General features: G+C 31.1%; 1 pseudogene; it reads right to left on the reverse strand.

Moving 5' to 3' along the window:
• Positions 1–6,329: 6,329 nt before the first annotated feature.
• Positions 6,330–6,448, reverse strand: LOC145416573 (5S ribosomal RNA; annotated as a pseudogene).
• Between the last annotated feature and the right edge of the window lie 4,858 nt (positions 6,449–11,306).

The following is an 11,306-nucleotide window of genomic DNA, read 5'->3' on the forward strand; positions in this document are numbered from 1 at the left end:
TGGGGTTATGTGAAATAAAGCATCAACAAGCCTGCAGATGGGTCCAGCTTTCCACACCTCGGGTAGTGAGGGTGGGTGTGTGGATGCAAATTAGGGAATATGTTCAGATAATCATAACTTTGTGCTTTGGTAACGTGACACACACCACCTTTCCTGTTTCTCAATTTGCCTTGTTTCTTTATAACCCACTCTACCTAACTCGTGTCTCACCCTACCCTTCCTTGTCTAACCCTATTTAATCCCTACTTCGCTTTACCTCTCTCCTGCAGTACCTACTTCTTCCACATCTGACTTCACTTTACTTCACCACCCATACTTCTTAACTCTTGCCTCATCCAAGTTCTCGCCTACCACGTCCTCCTCCTCCTCACCTTTCCACTTTTTCGCCCTCCTATCCGTTTCCACTTTTCTATTTTCCTTTCACCCTCCACCTCACCAACCCTGCCTCACCTGCTCTCGTCCAGCCTCGCCTTTAATGCCCTCTTTCTCCTTCCTTTTCTGGTCTTTCTTCTTTCCATTATTTCGTTCTCATTCATTCTTCTCTCCTATTTCCCTCTTATCTTCTATCCATCGTTGTCTCCTTTTCTTGCATAATTCACTGTCCTTCCTGTTTCCTTCTGCCTCATTCCCTTTCATTTCTTCTTCCTCTCTCTCTCTTTACTTTTTTCTCTTTCATCCAGTTTCACTTTCTCTTTCTTTTTATTTCTTCTTTCCTCTTCCCCATTTTGCTCCTTTCTTTCATTCCTTCTTCCGTTCTTCATTCCCTTTCTTTCATTCCTTTCACTTGTTTCTCACCTTTTCCTCTATCTTCCCTTTCTTTCATTCTTTCTCTTACAGTTTCCTAAATTTCTCCTCTCCCATTTCTGAGCTTCTCCTCACCAGTTCCTTACTTCTCTAGTAGCTTTCAGTCTCCACCCAAACCTTCCCTTATATCTGACTCATGGAACACGTATCAAATTATAACCCACTCATTAACACCCAAATTCAAGATGCCTTTTTTTTTTTTTTTTTTTTTTTTTTTTTTTTTCCACTCCTCTGTACTTGCATCCTCTCACTTTTTAGCTCTTTCTCATTCATGATTATTCTCTTCTATGCCGTATGGTTTCACTTTTTCCCTGCACCCTAATCTTAACTTCCCCAACTCCCTCCCATTATCCTTCTTCCTGTTCCTTCTATACCTTACTGCTTTGATTCTCTCTCCCCTGGCTAACTTTTCCTTTCTCATTCCATCACTTTCTCTTTCACATCCATTTCTGATATTATGTCTCTAGTCCTCACTGCTCTGGCCCTCTCCCTCCCTCCTCCTCAACCTTTCCATCTCTGCCTCACTTTCTCCTATCCTGTCAACTCCCTCACTTTCCCTCCCTCTTTTTCCGCACTCTAACCTTTTCTTATATTCCTCTGATCTGAATCTTTCCTTTCCATCTCTTAACCTCTTCAGCATCAAGGAAGTCATACAAAAATTCTCCTAATGCCTACCTGATGATTTTTGTTCAGTTCAGGGAAGGAGCCAAGCAAGTCTGAAAAGCTAACGCCTCCTGTTAAAAAAGTCTTAAAATGCCAAAACTAAAATATAAATGACGCCGTCGTAGTGACCTGGTTAACACCTTCACTACGAGGAGTCTGACATAAGCTGAATAAAATCGTCTAATGGTAGAACAAGAACAGATATTACTACGCTGAGGGTCTTAATGGAGACTGTTTCTAATATTTTTTACGAGGTCTTCCTGAACGCGAATAAATTTGTTCGGCGGCAGCATGGAGACAAAGAACGTCATCATACTAAGGCAATTTGTTTATATCGTTTCTTATGTCTTCGCTGTCAGAGGTCTTCATATAACAAAAAAATCACCTGGCTGTAGCAAGAATTAAGTGTTAAAAAGACGTCCTTGTACTGAATTCGATAAGACAATTTTATTCTGATTAAATCCTTTAGTATTTCTTGCATTACCTCTTCTTTTCTTCGTCCTCCCTTTTAATTAATCTCACTCATTTATCTCCTTTCCCTTCTCCCTCCCCTCCTCCGGTTCCTCACTCCCTTCTCTTCCTTTCTGTCTCCCTCCCACCGTGCCTTCGCTATCAGCCTCCTTTCACCTCCACAGGAATAATTTAACACCACCTCTTATTTTCAGGAAAGTCACCACCTTTTCGCTGTCTTCGTCACATTTAACCCCTTGAGAAACTTTTACTTATTTCCATGTAACTATTAAGGTCAGAAAAATCTTTCGCTCTGAGAAACATAAAAACGATTTCAATAAATGGAAACTAAGCAAAATAAATACCTGTCTCCTGTTCCAGCTAACGCCAAACGATTTTATTTAACTTAAGAGAAACTCACCGCAGCTAAAAGGTTAGTTCCAACACCAAGAGGCGTCTATCCAAAGCTGAATAAAATCGTCAGCCGCTAGCATGGACAAAATATATATAAGTAAGTCCTCGCAGTGCAGAGGTTAACGCATGTATTTTATCCCCTATTTTCATTCTATAAAAGCTGAATCTCTCTCTCTCTCCACCCCTACTTTTCTTCTGTTCACCTAAGAATGACCTTCACATTGCTTACTGCTTCATTCATTACCTTCTTTTAATATATTTTCCTTTATTCATACCGTGTTTCAATTTTTACTTTCTTTTATAGTTTTGTTTATCCACACCATGCTCTACCCCTCTCCATTACACTATCCTTTAATCTATCTCCATCCCCTAGTTCCTCCTCTCAACCCTCAGTTATACTCCACCCTACCCCACTTTTCCATCCCCTTCCCTCCTCTCCCTAACTCACTCCCTCCCTTACCCCCACTTCCACCACTCAGCTAAGAGCATCGAGTATATAATTACTTAATTTTTTAAACAGCGAACAAGAAGAGGTATGAGGTAGGTGGGGGTGAACTGGTGTACGTGGGGGTGGGAGGCTGTGTGGGGTAGGTGGAAAGATGGAAATGACTTTATGCAAGAGGGTGGGTTGGTGGCAATGTTGAGTAGGTGGATAGCTGGAATGAAGAAAAAGATTGTGTATGTGGATATAAGTGGGAGGCTGGCAGGTGGGCTGTGTACGTGATGGAGGGAAGCAGACAAAATAAGGCTGCTTAGGCATTTGAATAGGCTGAATACTTTACTATCCTTGTTTAGGACTCACACAGGACAGATACCTAAATTGTCCTACATCAAACATCATCGAAAGAACCATTTAATTTAATTCAGGTATTTCTAAACTTATTTTTGATCCGCTGATCCTGAATTAAATGCTTTGTACTCCTTCGTGTATTCGGGAGAGCTTTATGTTTGAACTTTGACAAACAGCCTATTCTTATCGGATACTTTTGGGGATTTGGTGTGGAGATAATAGTGTGGATTGCAATATGAAATGGGTGTGTGTAGTTTGAGCGTCGGTGTGGGTAGGTCGGTGGGTGAGGTGTAGGAGGGTGTAGATGGAGTGGAGATAAGTGGGTAAGGTGAGTGGGAGGAAGCGAGGATGGGATCTTGTAGTGAGTGGATGTGGGTGGATGGGTAATACAGTATATAGACTAGGATAAGTGTAAGCGTGATGTGGGAGTATGTTGGTACGAGTGAGTTCACGTGTATAGGGTGAGAAAAACGAATAATGACACGTGCATGAATGGGACAGGACTGTGTGGGCAGAGATCAATGCACGTGGGTGGGATGGGAACATGAACAGACTGAGTGCATGTGTGTTGCGGGTGTGTGGGAGTAAGAGGGATGCTGTGGGTAGGTGTAGAATATGGGTAGGTGTAGAATATGGGTAAGGGGAGTGCTTGGGTGAGAGGTGTGTGGGTAGTGGTGAAGTACGTGGGTGGAGCATTTGTGGGAGGTAGGGAGTCATAGAATGTATAGTGGATGCAAGGGAAATGGAAGTTAAGGAGGGGAGGGTGCGTGAAAAAATGGGAGTACATAGAGGGGAAAGCATGTAAATAAGAGTGGAGTGAGGTTATGAGTGTGAGGAGGAGGGCTGGATGGGAGTGTGGGTGAGGTAAGGGTATAAGATGGATGAGTAGGTATATGTGAGAGAACAGAGAGGTGTGTGTGTAAGGGAAGTAAGAGTTTGTGAAGTGTGTGTGTGTGTGTGTGTGTGTGTGTGTGTGTGTGCGCGCGCGCGCGCAGTATGAGTATGAGAAGGGTGGGTGTGTGAGAGAAGTGAGTATGTGAAAGACAAGTATGTGAAAGACAAGTGTGCAAATGACAAGGGATTATGAAAAGGGTAAACATGAGTACAGTGACAGCATACGAGAAGTAAGTGTGTGTAGTGGCAGCAGTGGGTTGGGTGGGCCGGGTCACACAAACAGTCGGTCATGTAACGTCTGGAACGAATTAGGCGGCCACAAGACTGGATGACTTTAATTGCCCGCACCATAAATAATATCAAGACAAACGGGTACCACAATGCCGGCTAACCTTTGCTTATTCTCTTTCCAGCTGACTCTTACCTGATTGTTAATACAGCCCATACTTTTCAGTGATAAGTATAATGAAAATATAAAAGGTACCTTCCACAAGTGTATTAAACAAACAGAATATATCTAACCCAAAACTCGCTAATTATGAACACCTTCAAGCAACATTTTTCTTGAGGGTAATCAATGTATTGACGGAGTGGAACTAATGATAATAATAATAATAATAGTAATCCATCCATCCATCATCCAATCCTACGTTGCCCTATGAGGAGTGTAGGAGCCCGAGGCTAGGCAAGTTGGTCCTGACATTTAAGATGAGTGAAATAGCAGTAGTAGTAATAGTAGTAGTAGTAGTAGTAAATAAATAATAATAATAATAATAATAATAATAATAATAATAAATAATAATAATAATAATAATGAATAAATAATAACAAGACCTGACAGGAGAGGAATATGAGCCAGAACGACACCAACGTATAAAGCAACCAACCAAGAGAGGGTTGGGTGAGGTTAGCCGGAGAGGTGAGTTGGTGACAGGACCAAGACAGCGCGAGAAAGTGCAGGTGACGACTGTGGGAGCAGGAGAAAGCAGACATAATACAGGAAAAGAGATACCAGACAAACAGAGGAGAAGAGACCACACAAGAGGGAAAAAGATTAAACATATATAAATATATATATAAATACATATATAAATATATAAATATATGTAATATATATAAATATATACCGTATATATATATATATATATATATATATATATATATATACCGTATATAAATATATATATATAAATATATATATATACATAAATACATATATAATGTATAAATATAAAAATATATAAATATAAATATAAATATATAAATATATAAATATATATATAAATATAAAAATATATATATAAATATATATAAAAATATATATATAAATATATATAAAAATATAATTAAATAAATATATATATAAAAATGAAAAAATATAAATATATATATAAAAATAAAAATATATATAAATATATACATAAAAATATAAATATATAAATATATACATAAAAATATAAATATATAAATATATATATATATATATATATATATATATATATATATATATATATATATATATAAATATAAAAATATATATATATAAAAATATAAATATAAAAATATAAATATATAAATATATAAATATATAAAAATATATATATATAAATATAAATATATAAATATAAATATATAAAAAAATATATATATAAATATAAATATATAAATATAAATATATAAATATATAAAAAAATATAAATATATAAATATAAATATAGAAATTAATAAAAAAACATTATAAATATATATAAAAATATAAATATATAAATATATATATATAAAAATATAAATATATAAATATATACATAAAAATATAAATATATAAATATATACATAAAAATATAAATATATAAATATATATATAAAAATATAAATATATATATATTTATATAAATATAATTATATAAATATATATATATAAAAATATAAATATATATAAATAAAAATATAAATATATATAAATAAAAATATAAATATATATATAAAAAATATAAATATATATATATAAAAATATAAATATATAAATATATATATAAAAAATATATAAATATATATATATAAAAATATCTCAATATATAAATATATATATAAAAATATAAATATAAAAATATATATATAAAAATATAAATATAAAAATATAAATATAAAAATATATATATAAAAATATAAATATATAATATATATAAAAATATAAATATTCATTCATTCATTGCCAGACGCCATGTATCCCAAACGGGGTGGCCAATGGCTTAGAGTTAATTGTTTTACAGGGAGGGGCACTAATTCTCCACCAACCCCAATTGACACGTAGGGATGCCAACAGCATCTGGTGTTCCCAGGCGGTCACCCATCCAAGTATTAACCAGACCCAACGTTACTTAACTTCGCTGATCGGACGGGAAGCGGTGTACTCAACGTGGTATGGCCGGTATTACTTATAAATATATATATAAAAATATAAATATATAAATATATATATAAAAATATAAATATATAAATATATATATAAAAATATAAAAATATAAATATATATATAAAAATATAAAAATATAAATATATATATAAAAATATAAAAATATAAATATATATATATAAATATAAAAATATAACTATATATATAAAAATATAAAAATATAACTATATATATAAAAATATAAAAATATAACTATATATATATATAAATATAAAAATATAACTATATATATAAAAATATAAAAATATAACTATATATATATAAAAATATAAATATATAACTATATATATATAAAAATATAAAAATATAACTATATATATATAAAAATATAAATATATAACTATATATATATAAAAATATAAATATATAACTATATATATATAAAAATATAAATATATAACTATATATATATAAAAATATAAATATATAACTATATATAAAAAAATATAAATATATATATATATAAAAATATAAATATATAACTATATATATAAAAATATAACTATATAAAAATATAAATATATAAAAATATAAATATATACCTATATATATAAAAATATAAATATATATATATAATTATATATATAAATATATATATAAAATGATAAATATAAATATATATATAAAAAAAAAAATAAATATATAAAAATATAAATATATAAATATATCAATAAAAATAAAAATATATAAATATATATATAAAAATATAAATATATAAATATATATATAAAAATATAAATATATAAATATATATATAAAAATATAAATAAATATATAAATATATATAGAAATATATAAATATATATATAAATATATAATATAAATATATATATAAATATATACCGTGTATAAATATATCAATATAAATATATATATAAATATATAAATTTATATATAAATACATATATAAATGTATAAATATAAAAACATATATAAATATATAATATAAATATAAATATATATATAAAAATATAAATATATAAATATATATATAAATATATAAATATATATATAAATATATAAATATATATATAAATATATAAATATATATATAAATATATAAATATATATATACAACTATAAATATATATATAAATATATAAATATATATAGAAAAATATAAATATATATATAAATAAATATATAAAAATATAAATATATATATAAATATATATATATATAAATAAAAATATAAATATATAAATATATATATAAAAATATAAATATATAAAAATATAAATATATAAAAAAAATAAAAAAATATATATATAAAAATATAAATATATAAATATATATATAAAATATAAATATATATAAAAATATAAATATATAGAAAAATATATATATAAATATAAATATAAAAATATAAATATATATATAAATATAAATATATATAAATACATATATAAAAATATAAATATATATATATAAAAATATAAATATATAAATGCATATAAATATAAAAATATTTAAAAATATAAATATATATATAAAAATAAAAATAAAAATATATAAAAATATAAATATATCAAAATATAAATATATAAATATATATATAAAAATATAAATATATAAATATATATATAAAAATATAAATATATAAATATATATATAAAAATATAAATATATGTATATATAAATATATATATAATAATATATATATAAATATAAATATATATATAAAAATATAAATATATATATAAATATATGTATATATAAATATATATATAATAAATAAAAATATATATAAATATATATAATAAATAAAAATATATATATAAATATATGTATATATAAATATATATATAAATATGTATATATAAATATATAAATAATATATATATAAATATATATATATATATATATATATATATATATATATATATACATAGAGAGAGAGAGAGAGGGAGAGAGAGAGAGAGAGAGAGAGAATTATAGTTTAAGACAGTAGACATAAAACGGCCAGAAGCAGCTGAGACTAAAGCCGGAGTAAGCCTTGGAAGACCAGGATGTTGGAGGGTCTGAACCTAGGCTATGTAGTGTAGATCAGTTAAGCCATGGCCCAGATAGTGCTGTCTGGCCCGTAGATCACCCTACGTACCCGACAGTATCTTACATTATACAAAAACCTCCGACCACCTTCTTACATGCAAACCTTAGTGCTTTAGCGCAAGGCCTTCCGCCACAGAACTATCGAGGACACTGGGAAACGAAGAGTCAAAAGATGATGAAGGGGAAACGAGAAGGAGGAGGAGGTAACCAAGAGGAAAGGAGAACAATGGAGATGGAGTGAAAAGGTAAGAACTAAGAAAAAAAAATTGAGTCGGAAACTGAAGGAAAAGACAAACAGCAACCCTACAGGAGGTCGGATAGGAAGACAAGTACACCCACCCTCTCATTAGCCACCTAAGTCCTTAATTATACTCCTTCTATAGTTCTAAGTTGTACACAAGATTCCTTCATTCACACAGCCACCAAAATTTCACAACAAAACCAGACAAAACGTAGAGGTGATACAATACGAAAAACGAAAATATACCTGATAATAATTCACTGGTTATGGAGACTTCTCTATATCGTTGAAGTTAACTAAGATCCATCACGAATTCCGTCCCTGGTGTGAGGGTGAGGACAACTACCCCACCTCACTCATTAGGCATCAGGACGAGACTACAATACATCATTACCAGGATCACCACACTCACTAATTTCTCTCTCTCTCTCTCTCTCTCTCTCACACACACACACACACACACACACACACACAAGAAGTCATAGATTCTAGCCACCTTATACCGTCCCACATGACTGACTGGAATTTGTAGCCGGGGATTCACATCTATGTTCAATTTGCTTTAGGAAGGACACATTCTGCAGGCGTTCACCTTTTTCTTTTTTGTCACTTTGCATAATAACATCAAACATCTAAGAAGCTTTTGCGTGAAGATTCGCCATCAAACATCTGCAACAGTCTCACTTGCATTCCACCTCACAAATCTCTCCAATCTCCACCAGAAGATTATAAGCTTAAGAGATCGCCACAGTAGTAGAGGGGTTAATGGCGGCTGTATCAAACCCTTCCTGTTAAAAAAGCCTCTTCTAAGGTGAATATGAACATCTGCAGATCGCAAAATTTAAGACATCCTCAGGCTGAAGGGTTACCCACGCTTAAAGCCAAGTCTGATTTATGACTAACTGAAGCCCTCGGTCCCCCTGCTGGTCATGTTAAAGTTTTCCTCCTACATTGTTCATAGTTCATGGTCTTATCTTTCATATCAAACCTGTCCTAAGCTATACGAAAACCAGCCACGAAAACATGCAGGAATTCGTTGTGATTATTCAGCACTGCACTATGTTCAAGGTACTAACCAGATAATTGATATACGGTACACAGATTAAGAAACCGTTCTGTATCGGTACCATTTTTACTGAGAATGACAAAGCGTTTCGTTTTGCTGTAACTGCACCAGCGTCCATGGCAAGAACAAAGACGATATTCTCTGGTACCGTATTAATCTGAAAGAAGGGAAAAGGTCAAAAGCATAACTATATACCGGTATTTGAAAAACTGGTAACGACGGGATTAACAAATGCTGTACCGTGGTATTTAACTCCTATGCCAAAAATTTATCCATGGCCAAAAACAATCGCTTCAAGATACAAATAATAATACGCAACATAAACGGATTGAAGAGTTAATGGTGACACTGGCTTCCTATCCAGCTGCTATTTTTGCCTACTACTGCTCTCAATCCTCATCATTTACAAATAACAACAGCCGTCGCATCCAGTTATTCACGGTGCTCAAGCCTTCAATCCTTTCCTATATATGTCCAAATGAGTCGTCCTTCCACCACAGATTCCGCCTATCCACCCTAATATTTGCCACTCATATCGAGTTTAACGACCCAATGCCCTCCAGTTCACGTATACACAGTCCCCTCATCCTCCCTCCGTTTCTCCTTTGGTCTATATTATTGTTATATATATATAGGCTATTTTTTTTTTTTTGGGGGGGGGAGGGTCGTACCATGATATTTTCTCCGCTCGTTAGTCTGTCTGTCAACCTATATATATTGATGTGTGTCTGTCAGTCAAAAATCTCTCTCTTTACTAGCATTTAGTGTCTTAAAGAATTTTCTCTTTATGCTCTCTCTCTCTCTCTCTCTCTCATCCCAGGTCATGGCCGGGTAGTGTCTGCTGGGGGCGGATCCGGTAGTTCTGGATACTAAGAGAGGAGTTCTTGAAATTAGATATTGGTGGGAGTTGAGATGATCAGGAGACGAGGGGTTGGCAAGGTTAGAGGAAGGATGAACTGTGATTACAAGACATTAGACGGGTGTGTTAGGAGACAAAGAGTTAGGATAATTTATTTAAAAATATGTATTAGAAACATTTAATTCATTATTTATAATTATCTAAAAAATAAGGCTGGCAATATTTGGATAATATAACTCACTCTCAGTAGAAGAAAATCTCATGGTGTTAGTTTGTCTACGATAAGAGAGTTTCTCTCGACCATGAAAGAGTTAAGACAACACTTACAGAACTCCAGGACAGAACTGTTAGCATTATCAGAGGTAATACGACTTTATACATAAACAGAAGCCAAGACTCTTTGAAACATACGAAGGTATACGATCAAATCACATGGATAAAAATGTTTAAATCCAAACTACTTTGGAATAACTACAGACTCGTTAGAAATACTAATGTATGATATACAGACATATTGTGGCATACTATTACTGTGCCATCGTGTCATTCCTATCAGAGCACGTTAGACATGTTACAGGACACTTTTACCAAAACAGGGAG

The sequence above is a fragment of the Coenobita brevimanus genome, chromosome 106 (assembly GCF_032717465.1).
Source record: "Coenobita brevimanus isolate Jiangsu-jjx chromosome 106, ASM3271746v2, whole genome shotgun sequence".
In the NCBI taxonomy this organism is placed as follows: Eukaryota; Metazoa; Arthropoda; class Malacostraca; order Decapoda; family Coenobitidae; genus Coenobita; species Coenobita brevimanus.